The sequence below is a fragment of the Pelophylax lessonae genome (assembly GCF_965119305.1).
Source record: "Pelophylax lessonae genome assembly, chromosome: 9".
NCBI classification, from domain to species: Eukaryota; Metazoa; Chordata; class Amphibia; order Anura; family Ranidae; genus Pelophylax; species Pelophylax lessonae.
The window spans coordinates 99,741,689-99,768,708 of NC_138776.1; the positions used below are offsets into that span (position 1 = coordinate 99,741,689).

The following is a 27,020-nucleotide window of genomic DNA, read 5'->3' on the forward strand; positions in this document are numbered from 1 at the left end:
CATTCAACTTCTCTGTTTGGTGGTTTTACTAAAAGAGGCAGAAATCATGAGAACTGAGAAGCCCCCTGCTCTGGTGGATGTTTATCAGTGTGTGACACATAACACTACTAGGCTTCGGAGCTGACAGTCTGATGATGTTATGAGACTTGAAGCTTTGTAGTGTCTACAGACCTGCAGCAATGCCATGTGTTGGGAAAGTATGGGGACATATGGATTCAGGATTTTTCCTGCACAGAGAGCAGAGGATAGAAACGCAAGTACAGAGAAATCCTAACAGTAGTCTGTGGATAGGGGGAAGGGTCTAGGAGGAATCACATTTCAGTTTGACATCACTAACTCCCATTCAAACAGGAGACAGTATAAAGGCTATTGGAAAAGCAGTCTACACTGCAGAGGTTGTAACCCTTAAACACATCAGACTACTGAACCTTCATATAGACACTTCACTACCACTGCCAATCACTCACACAGGAGGCTGCCAACTCTAGGAGCGACCGAGCAAGAGGTAAGGAAGGAATAGAGAACTTTGCTTATTTTACTACGTTCACTATTTATCACTGTGCTGCCTCTTTGCAGCTTTCAGTAATGCAAATGCCCCTTTAACTCCCTTTTCTGTCATTTGTTTCCATTCTTCTTATGTGCAAACACTTGCTTACTGCCAATAGAAAGAAGGGAAAACTAATAACATTCAATTATGAATACATTTTAAATATCTGTCTTTCTAAGCAGCTATGGTCTAATTTCCAGTGATATTTATTCTATTTAAAAATAAGATTTTTTTTTTTTTTTTCTAATGGCAGGTATCAACAATTAGTTTAAAAATATATTCTGTTTTTAATTACATAAAGCAAAATAGCTATAATAAGCCACAACAACCAGAGTTCACTTTGTGTGAGTTTCAATACACACTTGTGTAAGCTGTTGGCTGGTTGCTATAAGTTATTGCAAATTGTGGCTCTTTGCACTGCTGGCTTCTTATTGATTAATATAGGTTATTGCAAAGGATGGCTGTTTGCATGGCTGTCTTCTCATTAATCAATATATGTTATTGCAAGTGATGTCTGCTTGCACAGCTGGTTTCTCAGTTCTCACTGATCAATATAGGTTATTGTAAATTATGGCTCTTTGCATTACTGGCGTCTCATGGGTTGATGCAGGTTATTGCAAATTAGTGCTCTTTGCATTGCTGGCTTTTCATTGATTGCTACAGGTTATTGCAATTTTTGGCTCCTGGCATTGCTGGCTTCCCATTGACAAATATAGGGTATTGTATATTATGGCTCTTTGCATTACTGGCGTCTCATGGGTTGATGCAGGTTATTGCATATTAGTGCTCTTTGCTTAGCTAGCTTTTCATTGATTGCTATAGATTATTGCAATTTCTGACTCCTGGCATTGCTGGCTTCCCATTGACAAATATAGGGTATTGTATATTAAGACTCTTTGCATTGCTGTCTTCTCCTTGATTGGTATGTAAATTTAAATTATGGCTCTTTGCAATAATGACTTCTCATTGATTGATATAGGTTTCTGCAATTCATGGCATTGCTGGCTTCTTATTGACAAATATAGGTTATTGCATATTATGGCTCTTTGCATTGCTGGCTTCTTATTGATCGATATGTGATTGCAAAGTATGTATCTTTGCATTGCTGACTTCTCATTGATTGATATAGGTTATTGCAAATTATGGTTCATTGTATAGCTGGCTTCTCCTTGATAAATAAATAAAGGGGTTTTAAAATTATGCTTTTGGCAAATGATGGCTCTTTGCATTGCTAGATTCTCATTGATCGATTTAGGTTATTGCAAAATATGTCTTTGCATTGCTGGCAACTTATTGATTGATATAGGTCATTGCAAATTATGTTTTTTTGCATTGCTGGTTTCTAGTTGCTATGGATTTCTGTACTTAGTGCTTTAAGTATGCCAATTTTGGCTCTTGGCATTCCTAATTTTGGATTGGTTGTTAAGCGTTACCACAATATGTCTCTTGACATTGCTGATTATTTTTGCTTGTTGCCTAGGGATAATTTGCCTTTGATCCGTAAGACTGGTAATTAGATTACTATTTTGTATAATATTACTATATTAAAGATTTTTAAAGGAAAATATGCCTAAAAGGTTCATGTTGTGACATCTGTGTTGTTTAGCTGTGTGTAATACATCTAAAACATTTTCCTAAGTTGTAAGTATTCATGTACAGGCTTACTCAGGTAACACAATACAAGCAGCATGATGTTTGAAGCAGAGAAAACCATAATAGCCAGATTTCAGTATAATGTAATTGAATAACTTAAAATAAAACTGTTATACCTTGTAAAGTTACAAAACTGCATTTATAAATAAATGCAAAAACTAGGGACAGGGGTTTCTGTACATAACCTTTTATAAGCACCCTAGCAGCCCTGAAACCCAGAGAGATTGAATATGCTAATTTTGACATCTCCTGGAGAAGTCAAACCCAGACCAGCCCTCTGGTGCCTGCTGCTACCTTACCCCTGGCTGGTCAGGCCACCTATCACTGGAATGGGCAAATAGGGAAGTGAGTAAAGCAAGGGTGGTCAGAACAGCTCCCAGTTGCCAGAAGAAATCCTTAGTTTACTACATTTTGGATGCTCCTAGAGTGTCCATAAAGCTGCTGAGATGTACCTGCAGGCATTGCTGAATGCTGACATTTGATTCCTGTAACTATTATGTAGATTTTTCAGTTAGATGGGTTTGCTTTCAGAGGGGATTTTGCATTGGTTTCCAGTGAGTACCTACACATTTTTTATTATGATTGTTCTTGGCAATGCCTAAGTAAGGTTGATCTGGTTGTAAATAATTAGGTTCATTGAAATTGTGAGCAAAGTGCATGAGTTCAATGCAACCAATCAGCAACCATATTTTAGAGTTCCAACTGCTCTAAAATGTTGGAAGTTGAAATCCTGTTGATTGATTTGGAGCTTTGCTCTGCATTTTTGTTGTATACTATATAACATTGTTCTATACTATATAACATTTTTGTGGCATTCTCTGTGATAATAAGTCCTGTTTTATATTTTACTTTTTCTGTGCTGTGAAGTACCAGACTGTATGCTGGTGAACAGCAGGCTATGAATGTGGTCTGTTTGCTGTCCATGGTTGAGAGGTTTGGCTAAAGAATGAGGCAAGTCAGTATGCTAGTAAAGTTCCCTCTACTCTGTGATCTTGATGTAATCCAGAAGAATGTAAAAACACTTTGCTTAAGACCAGAACAAATAAAAGCAGCCTTATCGGAATTCCTCGCAGCAGACTGTCAGCTGTTTTCGATGCTAAAATCCCATATAATCCTCTAAAAAGCTGAGGCAATAGCAACTCTACATGTTTGGTTTTATGTATAAAGGTTATCTGGGTGTTATTTAATACCTTGTTATTGCTTTCAGTAGATTAGAAAAATTGAAATGTGGTTTCCTTTTAAAGCATATGGACCAAATTTTTCTATTTTCATATACCTGAAACGTTCAATTAAAACCAGGCAACTTTCAGAGTTTCCTGAACAGTCTGCCAATCATGTCACTTCTTGTAATATTTTAAAGAAATGCTGTGGACATTTCATTCTTTGAGCTGAGTGGTTTTCCAGCTAGACTACATAAAAAAATCTCACATTTTGGCTAATTATTACTATTTCCATCATTGCACATTTTTGTGTTTTTGCTTTTTGCTTCACTCAACGAAAGACGTGTGCTATGGTAGGCATTTCCTGGTTCCAGACTGTAAAGGCTGGAAGTTTAAGACTGGGAAGAGGGGCCACTGTGCAGTCTTGCACTTCGGGACCCTGATCCATCCTGCCAAGTATAGCACGCTGCTGGCTGCACTAAGTGGAAACTGGATCTATAGGATGCCAAACAGTAATGGTGCCAGCCAGCTAGTCATGGAAATATGGTTCCAGCTTTCTCTGTGTCGTACTCTAGGAACCTGTGGAGCTTTAAATGGTATTAGTCAAAGTTGGCACATGTACAGATCGAATTTATGTGGACTGCCTACATATAGACCTGATGTTTAAAAAAGGTGCTAAAGCCAATTTTTCTTGTTCCTCATAGCAACTAAGTAGCGTCCTTGACATACTTTCAAACCCGTGAGTATTAATATTAATTCTGGAAAATTAGTGATTGATAAGGGTAATAATAGTGTTAATTATATCACACTTCCACAAAGTAAGCCCATAATGATTCCCAACAAAAAATGTAATGGTTAATTCCAATTTTTGCAAAGGTAACAGGCAATGAAATGTGTGTTTTAACACAACACATAGCTCTTTGTGTGGTGCATTACAGTGTCATTCATTGTCAGTGGCACCTCAATGCACTGTACAGTAGTAGAAAAACTGAACTTTAATGGCTTCCCAGTCTTAGTCCGTAGGGTTCAATATTGAGTTGGCTCTCCCTTTGCAGCTACAACAGCTTCAATTCTTCTGGGAAGGCTGCCCACAAGATTTAAGAGTGTCTATGGGAATGTTTGACCATTCTTCCAGAAGCGCATTTTTGAGGTCAGGCCCTGATGTGGACCAGAAGGCCTGACTCGCAGTCTCTGCTCTAATTCATCCCAAAGGTGTTCTGCAGGCCAGTCAAGTTCTTCCTTCCCAAACTCGCTTATCCGTGTCTTTATGGACCTTGCTTTGTGCACTGGTCCAAATCATTTGGTGGAGGGGGAATTTTGGTGTAAGGTTGTTTTTCAGGGGTTGGGTTTGGTCCCTTAGTTCCAGTGAAATTAACTCTTAAGGCATCAGCATACCAAGACATTTTGGACAATTTCATGCTCCCAACTTTATGGGAAAAGTTTGGGGTTGGCCCTTCCTGTTCTAATATGACTGTGTGCCAGTGTACAAAGCAAGGTCCATGAAGACATGCATGAGTGAGTTTGGGGTGGAGGAACTGTGCTGTAGCATTCATTTTAAATGGCACTTTAATGCACTAATTCACAATAAAAAAACTCTATTTTGATATGTTTTTCTGGCACATAGCTACCTTCTCATGTTGCTACAATGAAATTTACAGACATTCCTTTAAGGTTAAGGGTTTTGTTACAGCAACAAAGGGCAGTTAAATGTTGTTAAAGGTCGTATACATGATACAAAGAACTCACAAGTAAGAATGTAGCTGGAGATTGGTTGCAGTGAAAGGTCACACAGGTCATGGCCTAAAGTTACACAGACTGTAGGAGGTTATTTGGGGACATCGTCTTTGTGCTTCCAAGTAGGACAATACTGCATCTTTTGCTCCTATGTATTGCACTGTGCATAAAATATGGTAGGGTTTTGCAGCATAACAATGATTCACATCTCTGTGAGCCTGAAGCCTGATCTATAATCTGTTGGGCTGGGGGAGACACGTATACAAGGCGTATTTAGCTCATTGTGGGCTGTAGCTTGATATAGTATCTGAAGATCTGGTAGGAGGTTTATATGAGGCAAAAAGCTCAGGGTGGGTTGTGGTCAGATATATTATGTTTGATGGTCTATATAGGGAGGTATACATATAGCAATGAGCTCAGGGTGGGCTGCAGCCTGTTATATTAGCTGATGAGCTGGTAAGATGTTTACATGAAGCAATGAGCTCACGGTAGGTTGTGACTTGATATGTTATACCTGATGGCCTGGTGGGGAGGTATAAATAAGGCAGTCAGCTCAGGGTGGGCATCATTATTGGAAAGAAAGAAAAAAAAGTGGTAAAAAAGGTTAATAGTTATACTGTACCCAGCTTCTGTATTGCATCCTACAACTCCCCTGATGAGTTCCCAGGCATTACTGAGTACACAACATCTCTTGAGAAAACCTCCAGCATAGTACAATAGTGTCTTCGCTTGAGATTTGGGGTACTCATTGTCATCCCCCGAGATCTTGATGGAAGTATATTAATTACCTTTTTTTGTTAATTTTGCTACTATATTTTGGGAAGGAGAAGGCTGTGAAGGAAAAAAGCAGAGATTTAATTTTTTTGCCCAAGGTCTACTTTAAAGTGTCTGTAGCCCATTTTATTTATTTAGTTCTGGAAAGAATAGCAACAATATTAACATTAATATGTAAAAAATCCCAGACTAGATGGGATAATATAGCGCTTGCTGGTATGAGCAGGAACAGGTAGAAATAAAATTACAATAAAAAGGCTAGTAGCATAAATATCTAAATACTGTACCCTTAAAAAATATATATATATATACAGTGAAGATGAATAAATAACAATATGAATAGTGTGCCAAGTGAAGTCCAAAAAGTTCATAAAAAATGCACAGTGTAAAATTGCATAAATATATCACAATATAAATAATGTGCCAAGTGAAATCCAAAATAGTTCATAGGTGACTCAGTGATAAATAATCCAAAAGAGTGCCAAAAAAAGTGCAAGTGCTTGGTGCTGGATACTCCAATGGTCCAGGAAATCCAATCATGCAGGTGGCTTCAAAAAGGATAAGATGTAAACTCACCAGATATGGTGGGTCTCAACTGCCTTACGGCAAAGAGACCAATAATGCCGGAATCCCCCACGGTAAGCGAATAGGGTCCTCAAGGTCCTCCAAATTGGATTAGGGGAACAAAACAAACAAGCTCCGGATGGTGCAGTACCATTTAGGTTACTTTATTTAAGTTAAAAGGCAAACAAGGATAAAAAAACGCTGTACAAAGCCCGCCAGTAAAGTGTCTGTAGACATCGCCTCTGAAGACGTCACTACACTCTGACGAAACGTGCGTCAGGTGGAACGCACGCCGTCAGCCCGGAAGTCAGCCTGGAACGCAAACCGCTCTCCACGCTACAGACACTTTACTGGCAGGCTTTGTACAGTTTTTTTTTTATCCTTGTTTGCCTTTTAACTTAAATAAAGTAACCTAAATGGTACTGCACCATCCGGAGCTTGTTTGTTTTGTTCCCCTAATCCAATTTGGAGGACCTTGAGGATCCAATTCGCTTACCATGGGGGATTCCGGTCGAGAGGGATCAGAGCCCAGCAGTTACCATCTTTCTGACCTGGAGGGTCATAAAAGCATTATTGGTCTCTTTGCCGTAAGGCAGGTGAGACCCACCATATCTGGTGAGTTTACATCTTATCCTTTTTGAAGCCACCTGCATGATTGGATTTCCTGGACCATTGGAGTATCCAGCACCAAGCACTTGCACTTTTTTTGGCACTCTTTTGGATTATTTATCACTGAGTCACCTATGAACTATTTTGGACTTCACTTGGCACACTATTCATATTGTTATTTATTCATCTTCACTGTATATATATATATATATATTTTTTAAGGGTACAGTATTTAGATATTTATGCTACTAGCCTTTTTATTGTAATTTTATTTCTACCTGTTCCTGCTCATACCAGCAAGCGCTATATTATCCCATCTAGTCTGGGATTTTTTACATATTCACTTTGCACTTTATAGCAGCTGCTTACAATCTGATTATATTTTATATTTATTAGCTTAACTACCCGTCCAACTAGGCACTCCTAGGCGCGAGGAATATATTAGTTTGAATATATACATTTTTAATTATTAACATTAACATTATAATATTAACATTTGATGTGTTGATGTGTCAATGAGACAGGAAGGGATATCTCACCGAGATTTTTCTGCATTTCTTACTATATCTAAAACAAAAAAAAGTTTGGTTACTACTTTAAAAAAGCTACATACTGCATTAACTAGTTGTTCTGAAAGTCTGTAATAGCTCTGCATGATGCAAGGGCCTACTTATATCTATAAAGTCTGTTAACACGCATTGCATTCATTTATGAGTCGACTGACAACACTCTTCAACAAACCGATTAATGCATCTGACATGCTTTTTTCCAATGCAACACAGTGCACCAAAATGCACTGTATGTGTGCTGTGGTTTGTTTTGGCCTTTAATCGTACAGCACATTGGGGAGCCATTCACAATAAATGACACTGCAGTTATACAGAAGGGATGACGTACGTTTCTACAAAATATACCTGTGGCCCTTGGTCTTGAGCTTTGTCTTGAGCAGTTTTATTATAAATAAAGTTTTTGGTGGAAGCAGAGCCAAGAACCCTAGTAGGAGCTTCCTTATTTCCAGTTGAAAGATTTCGAGGTTTGAGTCTCCGGGAGTTTGTTGATAGCATATCCTTTGTTGATATAAGAAGCTGGAAAGTAGTTGGATTTCCAAGTATTTACCCAGTAGAGAAAATCAGTTTTGGATAGGTAGCATATAAACTTAAAAAAAAAATAAAAACTTGATTTTTGAAGCAGTTGTTTGCTAAGTTTTTACAGAAAGGCAATACTGTTGTACAGGTGGGCAAATAAACCTAGCAAATGTTGTTAAAGAAAGAACTCTCTGCACAACAATGACATTACACAGATTCCTTGTATTTGTATTGAATTGTATTTGAAGTCAACAATCACTATGACAGTCTCTGGGCTTGGGACCCCCCCCCCCCCTCTACCGTGCTTCACCCCAAAAAGGCTTACTTGTAGAGACTTGCCATCTGTGTTCCGAGAGTTCCTTTCTTCTGTTTATGTGTTGGAGCATGGGCCATGCCATGAATCATCTGCACCTGGCATGGAGGGCACAGCAAGAGAAATTTAACTTGATTGTAGAGGAGCTTTTCTATATACACATTGGTTCCAGCACATTTTGTTATTGCGTAGTATAGTAAAGCCTTTTTCAACCAGAGTGCCTTGGCAAAATGCCAGCAGGTGGATCACTGGTTTTTATTATGCACCATTATGACTTTCTAGACACTAGCTTCCTAACAACCAATGACATCTTCAGTTCCTAGATAGTAAGGATAACTTGCTACAAATTTGTGGCAGTGTTGAATTGTAAATCTGGTAACTTGCTGCACATTTTTACTGGCAAGTTGTACACGTGCAGAGCATGTGAAGCACAAGTTCTAGTTGACACTTTCCCAATTTGTAGCAAATTTGCATGGCAAGTCTCTGGCAAGAGCAAAGTTGCAGTGGTGAGTCTACAGCAAGAGCTCTGCAAGGCTACAGCATGAAAAATTCAGCCACAGTGACCCCTGTGGTGGGATGACTATAGGACAATATAACTGAACCAGAACTTGCAGCAGACTCGCAGAATTTTTGCAAAGAAAGTTGATCTGGAGTCATGCAGTGCAGACTTGCTTCAATTGTTCAACAAACTTGTGAAGCCTGGCAAGTATAGCAATAGCTTAGCAAGCCATTTTCAAACTCGCGGCTCAATTGCTTGCTAACTGGGTTAAAAAGGATGGCGGCTGTTGCTTCCACAGCATCCTTATTTGACCCTCTTGTGTCCCTCTTCCTCAGCACTGGGGTGACATTAGCTGACTGATGTAGAGAAACTGAGGGAGAAGAGAAACATTGCATTACTAGTCAGTACCAGTGTGCAAAAGTTTATTTGCTTTAAAAGAATAAATAATCTCTAACCTTGGGTGTCCTACATTTTAGAATGGGGGTGCCTTGAGACTGCCCATACATTTAAAGGGTGCCTTGAGATTGTCTATAATTTTAAAGGGTGCCTTGACTTAAAAAAGTTTGCGGTCCCCTTCCAGAGCTGGGTGGGTTGATGCGATCCGATCTTATCTTTGTGCTTCGGGCCTCCCCTCCCTTCCGACGGAGGAGGTGGAGAAGTTGGATGAACCTTTGCGCCCTGGTGAGCTGATGATGGCTCTGAAGGCGACACAGCCGGGGAAGGCCCCAGGCCCGGATGGCTATTCCATCCGTTACTACAAGTGCTTTAATGACATCCTTTCTCCCCATTTCCTTGCTGCATATAACGCTACGGGTGATGGTGCGGCGTTCCCGACGGACTCGCTTAGGGCGCACATCGCGGTTCTCGCGAAGGAAGGTAAGGATCCTCTGGTCTGCGCCAGCTACAGGCCTATCTCGCTCTTAAACGTCGACCTGAAGCTCTTTACTAAGATCCTAGCCTCCAGATTGGCCCCGCTGCTTCCGCAATTGATCCACGACGACCAGGGGGGCTTTGTTGCTTCCCAGGAAGCTCGAGACAACACCACTAAAGCGCTTGACCTGGTGCACCTTGCCAATATCCGCCAAATCCCAACCTTGCTTTTATCCACGGACGCGGAGAAGGCATTTGATCGGGTGAACTGGGAATTCCTCTTGGCTACAATGGAGCACGTTGGAGCAGGGGAGCGGCTCATGTCTTGGGTTCGGGCTATATACTCAGCCCCTTCGGCGAGAGTGAGGGTCAATGGTCACCTATCTGACCCCCTGGTAATCTCCAATGGGACCCGACAGGGCTGTCCACTCTCCCCGCTGATCTTCGTTTTGACCCTCGAGCCCTTCCTGCGTACGGTGAGGGCTAATGCTGATATTGCGGGGGTGTCGGTCTCCACGACGCTTTCCCCTAAGGTGGCGGCGTACGCGGATGACCTCCTTTTCTTTCTTACGAAACCTCTGACATCTTTGCCCAATTTACTGCGGGAATTCCGCATTTATGAATCCCTTTCGTTCTATAAAATTAATCAAACTAAGTCCGAGGCCCTAGCGGTGGCAATTTCACCCGCTCTTTCCGCTCTCCTCCGGGCGGACTTCCCCTTTCGGTGGGGGTCGTCCCATATTCGCTACCTGGGGATTTCTCTACCGCATTCACCAGATGGAGCTTTTGACTGCAACGTCCCACCTTTATTGACACGAATCAAGAAAGATCTCGATGACTGGCACGGAGGCCGATTTTCGTGGTTCGGGCGTTGCAATATCATTAAAATGAACGTGATGCCCCGCCTATTATATTGGTTCCAGGCTGTCCCGGTGACCGTCCCAGCCTCCTTCCTTCGGAAGGTTAATCGTTTCGGGAGTTTCTGTGGCGGCGGGGTTCCCCGAGGCTGGCGTTACGCATCCTGCGCATGCCTAAATTGAGCAGCGGCATGGCTCTACCGGATGCCGTAGCCTATTATGAGGCGTGTCACTTGTCCCGTATTCTGGACTGGTACCGCCATGGCCCCCTGAAGCAGTGGGTACGATTGGAGCGGAGCTCGGTGGGGACCCCACCCGAGGCCTCTCTGTGGACTCCCTCAGCTGTTCAGAAGGAACTGTCCGACCACCCGACCATTGGCCCCACCTTGCGGGTGGGGAGGCGACTGTGCCACGGGGGCCTGTTGGCTGCCCTGCCGTCCCCCTTGCTCCAGGTGGTTGATAGCCCTGACTTTCCACCGGGGATAGACCAGCCGGGATTTCGGTCCCTGAGGGATGCGGGACACGGTCAGGCCCGCCACTTTGTGCGGGGCGGGTCCTGGATCACTAGGTCTTGCCTTCACTCGGACGCCACCTTCTCTGAGCTGACCTTCTGGCAGCAGGTCCAACTTTCGCATTTTTTGCAGTCTCTGCCGGCGGCGCCCCTGTTTGCCAGACGTCTCACCTACTTTGAGGAACTTTGCTCCGTTTCATGTCCTTTACGTCACACTATTTCCCTCCTGTAGAGGACTCTGGTCACCCCTGAGGCGCCATTCCGACCTCCCTACGTTGCACGTTGGGAGCGGGATCTTGATCTGTCCTTCACCGATCAACAGGTGGAACGCATACTGTTTTTCGCATACAAAACTTCGATTTGCTCTCGCTACCAGGAAGTGGGGTACAAATGTCTGACTAGATGGCACTATACCCCAGTGCGGTTGAGTCGGATGTTCCCGACTGGTGATGACACTTGCTGGAGGTGCGGGAAGGAGCGGGGGACATACCTTCATATTTTTTGGGCGTGCGAACGGGTGCAGCCATTCTGGGCATCGGTTCGCCTCATTGCCCAAAAATTCACGGACCACTCTTTAACACTGGACCCTGCGCTTTTCCTGCTCCACCATCACGAGTTCCCGAGGGCGTCTTATCGGAAATCCATCTTGCCGTTATTGTTCACAGCTGTGAAGAGTTGCATCCCCCCCCTTTGGAAGCAGACACAGCCCCCGACCGTGGCCATGTGGCTTAATAAAGTCAAATGCATCAACGAACTGGAAGACCTGATGGCGACGGAGAAGGGAACCAGAGAGAAATTTACATTTTCAGCGGAATATCGTGATCTGCTGCTTTAATGCTCTGTAATTGACGGTGCGGGTAGGCCGCGCGGTCCCCCGCCCCCTCCCCCCCCCCTTACCCCTCTCCCTTTCCCCTCTTTGTCCCTCTCCTTCTCCCTCTCTTTGCTGTCCCTCCTATACCTCTTTTTTTTTATTATTCTGTCTGGTCTACTCTTGCAGGCATATTTCTTTGGTTATTTGTCGGATCCACATCTTGCTCCCGGACTGATGTACTGATATCGATCCCCCCCTGCCCCTAGGGAGCTCTTTGGAGACAGTTGGGAGGCGACCCCCGCACGCCTGATACCGGCCATGTGTTGGATGCCGGTGGTGGCGGGGGTTTGCCCCGCGGCGGCCCTTGGGCTCCTGGTTACACACTTGGTACCATATTTCCTTATGTGCTGGGTTCTAGGGGGGCGATATGCTTGTGTTTAAGTATTGGGGGATATACGCCCCCCAAATTCCACTATGATGTTATCCTGTTATTCCATGTTGTCTATGCAGACCGGGAGCTATGTTTCCTACCATTGCACTGTTAATGCTTACTATGTTGATCTGTTGGCTTGTAATATGTCTTATTCTTGCTTCAATAAACGAATTTATAAAAAAAAAAAAAGTTTGCGAAACACTGGTATAATACACCATGGGTAATAGGTGCAAATATGGTAAACTCCAAGAAATTCCTGGAGCCTAAAAGGTAGACTTTTAAGATGAAGTATAATTCTCTGTTTTGTAAAAGTCTGCCGCCTTCCATTTAGAGGATTCCCCAAATGACTCAATGCATTAGCTGCTTTATAGAGCATTGAGTGACACTTCAGTCTTGTCTGTGGCTGGGTATTATGTACTCAATACAAGCTGATTCACTCCCCGTAAAGGGCTCTTGCTATGACTTGTATTTATATATGTATGACAACACGAGTTTCCATGGTCGTTTATTCCTATTCTTCTCAATTGTTTGGCACTGTTAGCCATTGAGAAGGGATTACATGAAAAAGGTTTTAGCTCATAAAACCAGACACAAATCAAGTTTACTATTGAACCAGAAAAGCTACAAAATATATTGAAGAATAACCGGGTAGAACAATCCCATCTGTCTGCCTATATAAACCTGCCATCCTGCATTTCACATTGACAGCAATACCAAATACAGTAAAACCTTGGATTGAGAGTAACTTGGTCTGAGAGTGTTCTGCAAGACAAGCAAATTTTTTTTTATAAATTTTGACTTGATAAACGAGCAATGTCTCGATATACAAGTAGCGTCATGTCACACCTGAATATAAAAGAGAAGAAAGGCGCCTCTAAGTGTAGCAATATGATTACATTTAATAAAGCTACAACATTTAGTAACTCACATGGTTGATAATTAAAGCAGGCACATCTAAGTATGCAGGTATCTGGGGTAAATCTGTCCACATAGACCATCCCCTCACCGCCATCGATGTCATCCCTTCCACGCTGCACTCCACGAGAGCTTTAAGCCTCGCTTTCAGATCGCTCTACTGCAGGGTAGTCTTCCTGGTCACAATTTTAGACTGAGAGTGGTGAGAGCTGGTGGTGCAGAGGACAGTCTATGTGGACAGCTTTACCCCGGATGCCTACATACTTCGATGTGCCTCTTTTAATCATCAACCATGTGAGGTGCTAAATGTTGTACCTTTATTAAATGTAATCATATTGCTACACTTAGAGGCACCTCTTTTCTCTTTTATACTTTGTAGCTCCTGCTGGATTTTGCTTCTAATCCCCATGCGGAGGCTTCCACTTATGAATAGACATTTTATGGTTACACAACCTATCACTTTGCTTTAATCTTTTTATATGGACTATAAAGTGAAGGCCTTATGAATAAATGGTTGTGGAACGAATCATCTTCAAATCAGTTTCTTTTATTACTTATGGGGAAAATCGCTTTGATATAAGAGTGCTTTGGCTTACAAGCATGTTTCCGGAACGAATTGCGCTTGCAATCCAAGGTTTTATTGTATTTGATGTATATGTGCAAACACCGCGCTAATACAGCTGTACAATGTATACAGCTGCTAGCACTACAATGGACAAAATATTGCAATAAATATATATGGCAAAAAAAAGTGCAGTACTAAAAAAATTTCACGAACATAACATTATGAATAACTTAATAAAACATAAAAGTGCAAAAGTACCAAAGATGCATGAGAGTAATAGAGTCCATATAGTGTTAATAAAGTCCACAAAAATATGCAATAAAGAATAGAAATGGAATATAGATCCCGGTGAAAACTCTGTGGTGTAAGTTAGTCTTGCCACTATCCGTTTTTAAATCCCACTGTGTAACCGTCCACCGCTCTTAAAGGTTTACTGCTTACCAGAGAGTGTGGACTCAGGTACCATTAGCAATGAGTCAACCACATTAGGGTATAACCAGGGATGGTGCTTGCAGGTAGCTCTTTAAGTTTCCCAACTTAATTCCAAGGTAGGATTGCACTGGGATCACTATTCCATTTCTATACTTTATTGCATTTTTTTGTGGACTGTATTAACACTATATTGTTACTCTCATGCAATTTTGGCACTTTTGCACTTTTATGTTTTTTTTAAGTTATTCATAATTTTATGTTTATGAAATTTTCTTAGCGCTGCACTTTTTTTTACCATATATGAAGCTTTGTTTTCAAAAGAAAAGTTACAGGCTGAAGTAATTGCCCTGTGTTCTCCCTGAATGCTTATATGTTTATTAGTAGTAAATGGAACGCCATGACATTCTGTATTAGGTATGTGAATATGGACCTTTGCAGATTTTGTTTGTTTTAGCACACTTTGTCCCTAAATGGTATGTACACATATACGGTAGATTTATGTTGTACAATGTCATATATTTTGTACTGAAAATGGTCATAAAGTAACTTTATGTGTTCACAAGAATGCATTCCTGGGATGTCACAATATAAAGCAACAGTATCATTTTTCAAAAAAAGCTTCTTGAGCTTAAGGAAAGAGACATGGTTTTGGCTGTTTGCAGGCAGGAGGAAGCATTTCCTCAGTCTCCTAATTTTGTAGAAAGTAACAAGATGAGAGACTGTGACAGGGGTCAGGGGCTTATCCATGTCAAAAATGTGCAAACAAACACAAGGATTCAAATGGTTGCAGGGACACACATTTGTGTAAAGCAGGTCACGCACACTTCGAATCTCGGCCGGTTCAGTGGGAACCGTCCGAGATTGCAACTGTGTATGGGCAGGCTAAATGTACCAAGTTGATGGATCGATCAACTTGGGTACAATCAGCATGCCAGGTTTTACCTGCTATTATCTCTAGTAGTGCTATAGCTGCTAGCAATAATCACTGCCTTTTCCCGGCAGGGACGGCTTCCCCCGTCCTTCCCCGCTCCCCTGCCAGGAGAAGACAATGGCCTGGTAGAAGGGATTCCTGCATCAATACTGTATGTGTTCATGGGGGAATCAAGCACATTTCCTTCCTGCAACCCATGGCTGCAGGAAAGAAATTCGCTCTGTGTATGGCCAGCCTAAGGTCTGGACAGTAAGCATTGTATTTATAAAAAAAATTGCATAATATTTCACCCATTCACTCATTCTATGCAAATGGGGGAAAACAACAAATATTAAGCTACAGTATTTACCCTTCTGGTCAAATGTTTTTTATTGATTTAATAGGAAAAATACCACATTTGGCCACTAGATGGAATTAAGTATTCTAGGAAATTCCTATGATACTTACCAGCAACATCCAGTATCCAAATGCGGTATTTTCCATTTTATATCCAAAAACCTTTCACCAGTGCAGGAAATAGATCAATGACATTTATTTTTTATTTTTTTGCCCCATTCTCACAGAATAAATGTTTATACATTTTATAAGGTACACCCAGTGAACAAAGGCCTGGTGCCTTAATCGAAAGTGAAGGTTTTTTTAGCCCCAAGCTAACAATTTATTATGGGGGGGGCAAGTGGTAAAAAAGGTAATAACTGAGGGATGAGCTGATGGAAGAATTAAAAATCGAGTGGTATTAAACCCAAAACTAAAAATGTTAAATATTGCAGTTTATTCAATCATTAGATGTGGTGGCTGCATTAATTTTTTTTTTTTTTTTTTTTAGGCTTTTTTCTTCTGTTCCTTCACCTTGTGATCTGGCCAGTAAAGCACTTTCTGTATTAGAGTGCTCTGACTCTGTATGAAGGAGCACAGGGGGCATCTTTGCACAGCAGCGTTGTCAATCTTGGGGAGGGGAGTGTTAGATATACTAGCAGATTTGGATGCACTAACAAATTAAGGCTTAACTCCAGCTAATACTTAATATTCAGCTACAGCAAACATTTTTTCTTTTGGGATAAAGGTTTTACATAAATGAATAAAAGCTGATAAATGTAAACACCCTTGCTGGTGTTAAATGGTTTGTCTTATCCCTGTAACTGCAAGAGAGCTTTTCTGTTGAAGACTAGACTTTCTGGCTGGAACACCAGATGAAAATAGAAAAAAAAGAAAACTTAACACTAATGCAGAGATCACATCTAAGAATCGGTAAGCTGCAATATAATAAATGTTTGCTTTTGGGTTTAAAACTGTCGTCAGTTGTCAGGTGAAGGTGGGATAGGATTCCCCTAAAGAGATGAGTTTTCAGCGATCATCTAAAGGTGGACAGATGAAGGTAGAGCATTCTAGAGAATGGAAAGGCTCTGGAGAAGTCCCGGAGATGAGCATGGGAGGAGGAGACAAGATAGCCAAAGAGCAGGAGATTATAGGAGGAGCGGAGAGGACGGTTTGGGTGATATTATGACACAAGCTTGGCAATTAGCTTGGGGCAGAATTTTATAAGACACGATTCTCCTAAATTTAGTTAGTATTCTCAATATAGCGCACACCAAGTTGTTTACTCTGTGCTGCACTTATTGCCAACAAATGACAGTATAAAATACAATAACAATTAAACCGTGTATGGCACCAATCTGGTCAAAATTGTCCGTGCTTACAGGAAGATCGGACAGTGTGAACTCAAGTCTAAAGCTTATTAAAAGTAAAAAATTACTAGTCTAAGAGGAGAGCCAAATATGTAGATTGATAAAATCTAGATTCTTTAGCTGACACTGTATGGTGGAGGTGAGGCTGCCTCTGGAGCAGTCTGGGAACCCGACCACTGAAACAACAAGAAGGGATGGGGAGAAAGGGATGCCAAGCCACCAATAGTGTAGCACAGTTTATTAGGTGGTTAACATGAAAAACATCAGTATTGCACTCACAAGACATCCAAGATGACAGGTGTGTGATCTCTCAAATGAGTCCACTCGAAGGGTCCTGGTCAATGCTGTGGCCACCGTGAGGCCAGATCCATCGCCAGGGGAGATGCAGGGAGTGGGGTGGACACTGGAGAACTGTGGTGACACAGAGCTGTCAGAGAGTTGTCAGACCTGGGAGTGGAATGGCCAATCAGAGCACATTTCGGAGGCAGGGCCATGCCTCCTTCACCAGCCACTCAACCTCTTCCTCCCCATCTCTTCTCTTTATAGACCACCATGTGTTTTTGTTTTTTTTTTCTGGGGCACTCTGAAGCGATCAGGGTTTATTTTCTAAAGCTGGAGAGTGCAAAATCAGGCTCACTTCTGCATAGAAAGAAACCAATCAGCTTCTAACCTCAGCCTGTTCAATAAAGCTTTGGCAAAAAAAAAAAACTGGAAGCTGATTTCTATTCAGATGTGAACCTGATTTTGCACTCTCCAGCTTTAGTAAATAAACCCCTAAGTGTTAACTTTTCTCTTATCATTTATACTCTGTTTAGAGCTACAGAAAATGAATGTAGTCCTACTAATACAACGGGGCTAAAGGCCCGTACACACGTACCGATCGTCGGCCGAAAATCTGCCGATTGTAGGCTTGTTAGTATGATGCCTCCAACAGCCGACAGCGCACATTCGGCCGAAAAGAATCTGTCATGCAAGCATTAAAATTTTTGTATGCCGACACCAGAGCGGCCGATTGTTCGCCAGTCAGTACAGAATTGCAAGACTGGGCATGCTCAGAAAAGAAAAAACACAGGGAAAGTTAACCATTACATGACATAACTTCTGCAGTCGGCTGTAGTCGGCGGACAAAATTCTTGTGCAGTCTTTTGCACTTTTCAACAGACACCGACAGCCCTGGACAAAAGACGGCCGATCGTTCGGCCGACGATCGGTACGTGTGTACGGGGCTTTAGTATTAGGCTGACCATAAATAACTCAGTTCTGCTCCAGTCTGACAGCCTTAATGCCAATGCTCAGTGTCTAGGAACTTAATGTACACTTGATGCACAAGTTACTCCGTTGCACCAATAAATGCACTTTTGAATATTATTATACGCCAAGCGCAATTAATCCAATTGTGCTAAAAAGCCCAGTTCTCAGCTCTTTTGTATAAGTAGGTTCATCACGTTCAGTCACGTTTAGTCACGTTCGGCCGCGTTTCTGCGTTTGAAACGCCGGGAAACACACGTTTGAACGCAAATAATTGCGTTCTAAAAAAAGTCCCTGAACGCAACTGCCTGTAAATGACTGTAAACGGCCATGTATACATGGACAGATAAGATAACATGGAGCTGTGTTCAGGGGCTTTTGAAAAAAACACCCAACTGCTCCTAAACGGCCATTTCCAGCGTCCCGTGTACATGGACCCTAACACTACACAATGAACCAAGCCTGTAGAACTGTGAACACTGCTCTGATTAAACTCGTGCATGTATTCCCGCCACTACTACTGGCGTGAATCCCATTCAGCAAAGCTCAGAGAACTGTTCACATAGACGCGAGGCAATCTGCAGGGAAAGAGCCATGCTATTTCCACTATGGTGATCAGGCACAGTAGAAAAACATGAGCGTGTATCCCTTTATAAAGGCAGATAGATATCAAAACGATATTGACTCCACACCGCAGTACACATAGATCTCTACCGGCAAACAGACCCACGCATAGCACATGGAGTGTTCGCCGGTGGACATCTAAAGGAATGTTTGCACTGCCAGTAGTCTTTCCTCAATGCTGGCTTGCCCGTACAGGCTCTAATGAGCATATTGCAAGCAAACTGACAACAGGAACCATAATGACAAGCTAAATAAAACACATTCTGAAAAATGTCCACACTAGTCCTAATAACATTTCCACAACAGCAGGTCTTTGAGGAATACCCCAAAATGGGTATAAGGATCACTTTTTTCATTGCACACAGGGATTTCCCAGTTTGTTAAAAAGTGTCTCTAGTGATCTAGTTGATCCTTTTCTTTTCCCAAAATGAAGATGGAAAGCATGTGTTTTCAATGTCTGTTTGGTCAGTTAGCTGCATGGAAATATCACTGTGACAGATGACAGGCAGATGTCTCACACTTCTCAGGGAGACATTTGCCTGCTTATAGTTAGTTTTGAAGTGTAAGCAACAAGCTACAAGTTACCAGAATCAAAGCTCACACAGGGATATGGATTTATGACAAATTACCAGGGATATGGATTCTCCTGTGCTGCACTGATTGGCCCAGCTATGTCACATGTTCCTCCATTCTCGAAAAGCACAGTGTGTTTGCTTTGGTTCATGGTGCTGAATAGCCAGGTGGGGGAGTGAGAAAAGGTAAGTACACTATATTTTCAAAAGTAGTGGGATGCCTGCCTTTACATCAGTGGCGGCTGGTGCTCAAAATTTTTGGGGGGGGCGCAAACAGAAAAATGTAATAGGCATTGCTTCGCGGTAAAAAATAGCGTGACTTTGAGGTCACACAAGTGTGAAAGGGGCCTTCAGTAATCAAAGTACAGTGTGCCCCCATCAATGCAGAGTGATCAGTGAGCAGTGCTCCCATCAATGTAGAGTGACCACAGCGTGCCCCCATCAATGTAGAGTGACCACAGCATGCCCCCATCAATGTAGAGTGACCACAGCATGCCCCCATCAATGTAGAGTGACCACAGCGTGCCCCCATTAATGTAGAGTGACCACAGCATGCCCCCTTTAGTCTAGAGTGACCACAGCATGCCCCCTTCAATGTAGAGTGACCACAGCATGCCCCCTTCAATGTAGAGTGACCACAGCATGCCCCCTTCAATGTAGAGTGACCACAGCGTGCCCCCCTTCAATGTAGAGTGACCACAGCGTGCCCCCCTTCAATGTAGAGTGACCACAGCTTGCCCCCTTCAATGTAGAGTGACCACAGCATGCCCCCTTCAATGTAGAGTGACCACAGCATGCCCCCTTCAATGTAGAGTGAACACATCATGCCCCCCTTCAATGTAGAGTGACCACAGCGTGCCCCCTTCAATGTAGAGTGACCACAGCATGCCCCTATCAATGTAGAGTGACCATGGTGTTCCCCACCACCACCGCCGGACTCGAGTCCGCAGTCACGCACAGTGACAGGAGAGAGAGGAGGGAGGCACTGAGTCTGAGGCAGCGGCTGCATTTTGAATCACTTACCTCCTGCTCTTGGGCTGGCTCTCTCACGATGACCGGACCGACTCTGCTGCTCTCTGCTGCTGACGGCGGGACTCGGGAGACTCAGGACTCTGGAGCAGTGGAGAGATGTCTTCTTCCTCCACGCACGCCGCTGCTTCCTCTCTGATGGCGGGCGGGAAGGTGACGCCGGCCTGGGACGGTGAGTGACTAACGCACGCACCGCCCCCCTCGCGACGTCACCCGGGATGTCCTCCTGTATGATTGGTCCAGGCTGGAGTCTGGACCAATCACAGCCAGGACATCACTAAAGTGGGGAGTGTCGTGGCGCATTGCTCTGCGCCCCGATGACCCCCAGAAGGCTGCCAATCGGCGCCTCTGCCTGGCGCATGCATGGTGCAAACCCCCCCCCCCCATAGCCAGCATTAGGTCCGGCGCCCCTAGTGGGCTGAAAATGGTAAAATTTTTTTCTTGCCACAGATTGGGGGAGCGGCGCCCCTGTGCCCCCTATGAACCGGCCGCCACTGCTTTACATGAACTTTAATGAAAGTTTGAGTTGGCCCACCCTTTGCAGATGTAGCACCCTCCTAGGTAGGTGCTAGGAAAACCATAAGGCAGGCCCTGTCTGCTTATCAGGGGGGCCTGATTGTACAGCTAGGCTGTCATGTGTTTCCAGGTATGCCTGTTGAGCTTGGGGAGTCTCCCCACTATGTCCAATGAGGGTTTAATATTGGACAGTGGAGGAAACCTGATCAATAGCACACCAGGGCTTGTATATATCCCAGAGGGCAGATTCTGCTCAATGCATCCTGGGATGGGGTATAAGACTGCGGGGAGCACATGACAGAGTGGTATTTGGCGGGAAGCAGAGTCCCAGGAGGGGGGTGATGGCTGTCTCTCCTCCTGTCAGCGTGAGGAAAGTGTCCTGGGCAGTTGGCCTAGAGGACGGAAGGTTGAGCTGAGCTACAGAGAGGGATCCGATGTGCTGTGGACCGAGTGGAGCTGCTGGGCAGAGTGTCAGGAGTACTGTAAACTGCCCAGGGGTCTGCCTAGGATAGGGGACCACTCCAGAAGGTCAGAGGGATCTGGGAGCCAACTAACTAGTAGTGAGGGCTTAGAAAAGGGAATGCCAGTGTCTAAGCCCTGAAGATAAGTGTGTGAGAGAGGGTTTCGGTGCGGACCCTGAAGCGTATAAGTGTTCAGCAGTGCAGCAGTGATAAAGTAGCTACCTCAGCAAGGAGTGGCAAAGGGAGCTTCAACAATGACTTTGAGTCACAAGTAGGGATGATCGAACTTTTGAAAAGTTCGGTTCAACCAGAACACCCGAATTTCCCAAAAGTTCGGTTCAGATTTCAGAACCCCATTGAAATCAATGGGACCCGAACTTCGGTAATCAAAAAACACCATTTTTAAGCCCTAAAACCCAATAAATGCCCCTAAAAAGTGCCTAGGGTTCTGGGTCATGCCCCATTAACTATTAATCACACAAAAAAAGTTCTTAAAAATTGTCATTTTTGTGTCTGGGGGGGGTCTAAAAGGTGTACCTGTGAAGTTTCAGCTCTGTAGCATGTCCAGAACCAGAAAAAAAAAGGATTGTATGTATTAGAAAACTTTCAGCTCAGGGGGTTAGCTTCTCTCCACACCTTGCCGGTTTCAAAGCAGGCATTTTTTTGGGTTCTTTGCAGTCAGGAAAAACATCTGAACTTGTGTATAGTGGTACTGTGCACAAGTTCAGATGTTTTGCCTGCCTCCAAAAACTCCCAAAAAATGCCAGCAAAAACACACCTGGGCATTTTTTTTTTTGACGCTAGCGTTTTTTTTGGCATTTTTTGGGGTTCTTTTGAGGCAGGCAAAACATCTGAACTTGTGTATAGTGGTATATATACACACATAATTATATGTATATAGACACCTAGCCATATATAGGTGTGATAGTAGCAGAAATATATTACTGTAAATGATTTCATTAGCGCAAGCATTTATTTCTGCTACTATCACACCTATATATGTCTAGGGGTATATATACAGACATATATGTGTATATATACCCCCTATACACATGTTCAGATGTCATGTCTGACATCAAACATGTCCTCAAAAAAGCACTGGCAGTGGCAGCCCCTGCAGCATAAAAAATGCTTGGCTGGTGAGAAGCCATATGGGTGTGCCGAAGCAATTCAGAGAAATGATAATTTCTCTATAGCGGTCACCCTGCTATGGAAGGGTTTTGTCACCCTGCCATAGCAGTCACTGCCAGTTAACCCTACACTACGGTCCCTTTACACTTAACACTTTCCCTACAGAAACTAAATTTTTGAAGCTAACTTAAGTGTAAAGGAGCACTCTAACTACACTAGATATCCCTTTCCTCACACTAATAAATAGCTAAATGACACTTTTAAAGTAAAATTAACAGAACTGCTTCCACTCTCTTCCATGTCCAGTATAACAATGCTAGGAATATGGCGGGGCGATCTTATATACTGGGGGGCGTATTCACTAATGATTGGTCTAGGGACCCCCTAGTCACTCCAATCACATTCCTAGCATTCTCCTGCCCCCTTAATTGGCTTTTGCTAATGGTTCTGGTCCAATCACGGGCTTTTAAAGCCCATTTCCTGAAGCATTACATTTTGGGCGGTTCTGGTTGCCGAATTCTAAACTTTTTGGGCAAAAAGTTCTAAATTCGGCCGAACCTCGAACACCCAATGTTCGGGCCGAACCGATGGTCGACCCGAACCGTTCGATCATCCCTAGTCACAAGGAGGTGATTGGAAGTCAGTTCAGTGTTAACAGGCAGCAGGCCAGCGTTAACCAGCATTAACCACCGTTGACCGGCATTAAGCTAGCATCAAGTCAGCGCCAACAAGCATTTTTCAGTAGTCCCTAGCAAATTGTGCATAGTTGAGCCAAAGGAGTATCCCACTCATCCCTTCTCCTATCCAAGTTCTCAATAAATATAAAAAACCCAAAGATACTGGGCTGGTCATTGTTTCAGTGCTCACACTTGAAGAACATGCTTAAATGTGCTGTTGTTGTTAGCGGTAACCCAGGCGGACCCACTTCCAGCACAATGGCTTGGAATTCTGCTACACAGCTATAAAAGTTTCAACACTTCTGGAAAGGCTGTCCACAAGGTTTAGGAGTGTGGCTATGGGACTGTTTGACCATTCTTCCAGAAGCCCATTTGTAAGGCCAGGCACTGATGTTGGACGAGGATGCCTGGCTCGAAGTCTCCACTCTAATTCATCCCAAAGGTGTTCTATCGGTTGAGGTCAGGACTCTGTGCAGGCCAGTCATATTCTTCCACCCTACAAACTCACTCATTAATGTCTTTATGGACCTTGCATTGTGCACTGGCACTTAGTCACGTTGGAACAGGAAGGGGCCATCCCCAAAATGTTCCCACAAAGTTGGGAACATGACATTTTCCACAATGTCTTGGTATGCTGATGCTTTAAGAGTTCCCTTCACTGGAACTAAAGAGCCAAGCCCAACCCCTGAAACCCTACACCATAATCCCCCCTCCAGCAAATGATTTGGAACAGTGCACAAAGCAAGGTCCACAAAGACAAGGATGAGCGAGTTTGGGGTGGAGGAACTGGCCTGCACAGAATCCTGACCCCCAACCCAATAGAACACCTTTGAGATTAATTAAATTGGAGACTGCAAGCCAGGCCTTCTTGTCCACATCAGTGCATGACCTCACAAATGCACTTATGGAAGAATGGTCAAACATTCCCATAGACACACTCCTAAACCTTGTGGACAGCCTTCCCAGAAGAGCTGAAGTGGTTATAGCTGCAAAGCCTTCCCAGAAGAGCTGAAGTGGTTATAGCTGCAAAGTATGAGCCAACTCAATACTGAAACCTACAGACTAAGACTGGGGTACCAATAAAGTTCATGTGCATGTAAAGGCAGGTGTCCCAATACTTTTTACAATATAGTGTATTTGTTCCAGGAGCCTGGATGATGTTCCCTGACTATGTTTGGGGGGAAAGTTGATCTGCTAGGATGGATATTTCCAGATCATTACTGTTGTTTTCCCCTCAAGACAGCCTGTACACCCTGGGTTCCTCCCTCCACTCGTAGTAGGCACAAACATGCAAGTGTGTCCAATGTGAGCTTTATGCTCGTAAAACAATCTTTCACTAAACACGATTGATCAAGACATCATCTAATGTGGGCGTTCAGTTGGCCTCAAATATCAGATAATGATCAGATGAGCAAAAACAATCTGACTATCTGCAGATGTCTTTCAGCTCAGCTTAAGCTAATAAAGGAACGTGTTTGCATGCAGGAGGAAGAGGGGAACACAGCTGACATGCTCTAGATAGTTCTGGCGCCAATTGAGCACAGGAAAAACAACAGTGGTCAGACAAGGCTTTTTAACTTGTCCAATTGCTTTGGTTGAGGCCCTCTGAAGCTGACTAGAGACAAGCAATTGTCCCCCAGTCTCGTAAAAAATATAATGATCTGTAAACATATTTATTCAATAGACCACCTCATTTATTCAGTACAAAGTAGTCAGGGAATGAGAGTTGACTATAGTGTCACCTCTATTGCCATGGGCAATATATAATTGAAAAAGACAAATGTCACATGGTAACTGTAATCCTATGCTTGGATTCCTTCAATCGTTAATAGAAAACAGTTGTCAGTGCAAGCAACCGAGGAATTCTGACTTGACACTCAGCATGAAAACAGACCCAAAAAGAACTCCTGGGCTATGCTAGGCATCTCAATGTAAGCCTATACTGTATATGCAATCAGGGCCACATTAACAATAAAGGCCCCAGGCCTAGTAGTCTAGGGTGTGCAGATGACCCCGGGTTAACAAGTGTCCTCAATTGTGTCCCAGGTTTAAAAAAATGCATTTCCCACCCTTTTCTCTGGCTGGCAGTGTGTTTTGGTATGCCACAGCTCTGCCCCGTTTCTCTGCCTAGAATCCTAGCTGCAAGAGGAGAAAGAGGTGCCATGCTGTATGGGAGCCCTAATGCACTGTTGTGGCAAGACAAGTTGGACTGAGTACAGTCAAAACTGGTCTGAAGAGTTGGTTTGTCTTTAGTATAGATATCTTCATTATTAGGTTACATTGCTAGGCCAAGATGGGGCCATAATTCCCAATCAGAACACTTCACCGAGAGCTGTCAGTGCCTGTGTTTGGAGGTTGCAGTGAGCATGCTCTCAGCATGCAACTCATTCTGCTGTGTACAAATATGTGCGTAGAAGGGCAACTCTAGCTGCAGTTAAGTAGCTCATAATTTGAGCAGTAGAAGGGAAGTATGAAAGGGAGGAAAAGTGTGGTGTCTGCGTGTACTTATATCTGCACTACCAGGCTCCTTCCTGATCCCCCTGGCTAGTTTGCTAGTACACCAGGCTGTACTCATTATTTCTTTTATACCTTTTGTTTCCTATTTAACCTCTGATGCCTCTTCCAATCAATTCAGAAACAGCACCACATTTTTATTATTAATTTTTAATGCAGTGGTTTCAAAAATAGCTAAATTAATATAAAATGTTTAATCATATTATTGTAATGCATTTTAACCACTCAACCACCAGATTTACCCCCTTCATGACCACTCCATTTTTTGCGATACGGCACTGTGTTACTTTAACTGACAATTGCTCGGTCATGCGACACTGTACCCAAATTAAATGTATGTCCTTTTTTTTCCAACAAATAGAGCTTTCTTTTGGTGGCATTTGATCACCTCTGCGTTTTTTATTTTTTGTGCTATAAACAAAAAAGTCCGACAATTTTTTAATAAAAACAAAATTTTTTACTTTTTGTTATAAAACATATCCAATAATAAATTGGAAAAATCAAATTTCTTCATCAATTTAGGCCAATATGTATTCTGCTACATATGTTTGGTAAAAAGAAAACCCATTAAGCGTATATTGATTGGTTTTAGCATCTACAAAACTATGGGATATTTTTATTTATTTATTTTATTTTTTACTAGTAATGGTGGCAATCAGTGACTTATACCCGGACTTTGATATTGCAGTTGACATTCTGACACTTTTGACACTTTTTGGGGACCAGTGACACTAATACAGTGATCAGAGCTAAAAATATGCGCTGTCACTGTACTAATGACACTGGCTGGGAAGGGGTTAACATAAGGGGTGATTAAAGGGTTAACTGTGTGCCTAGCCAATATTTTACTATACTGTAGAAGGTGTTACTAGTTTCTTTTATTAGGGGAAGACTGCTTGCTGTGTGGGCACTGAACAGACCGGTGGGGTCAGGATCACAGAAGAGGAACCCGAGAAGAGGAGGATCTGGTCTGCTCTGTGCAAATCCACTGCAACAGAGCAGGTAAGAGCCGGTTCACATAGGAGCGACCCAACTTGCCGGGGCGACCTGTGAAGTCGCGGTGCACAGCGCGCATCGCGACCTCGGAGTGGCATGCACAGACTTCATATCATTGAAGTCAATGCGGGTCGCTCCAGGTCGCCCCAAAGTAGTACAGGACCCCTTTTCTAAGTCAGAGCGACTTGTGTCGCTCCTATTAGAACGGGTCCTGTGCTAATCTATGGCAGACGACCCACAGCGACTTGTCAGGCGACCAGGTCGTCTGACAAGTCGCCCCAGTGTGAACCGGCTCTAAGTATAA

At 43.1% G+C, this 27,020-nt stretch overlaps 1 protein-coding gene across 1 annotated transcript in view; it reads left to right on the forward strand.

Moving 5' to 3' along the window:
* The first annotated feature begins 364 nt into the window (after positions 1 to 364).
* The window catches only part of KAZALD1 (Kazal type serine peptidase inhibitor domain 1), a 55,097-nt gene continuing 28,441 nt past the window's right edge, over positions 365 to 27,020 (forward strand). Inside the window, exon 1 of the mRNA XM_082269130.1 lies at positions 365 to 505. The gene's annotated coding sequence lies outside the window, so the exon portion shown is untranslated. The remainder of the gene's footprint in view (positions 506 to 27,020) is intronic.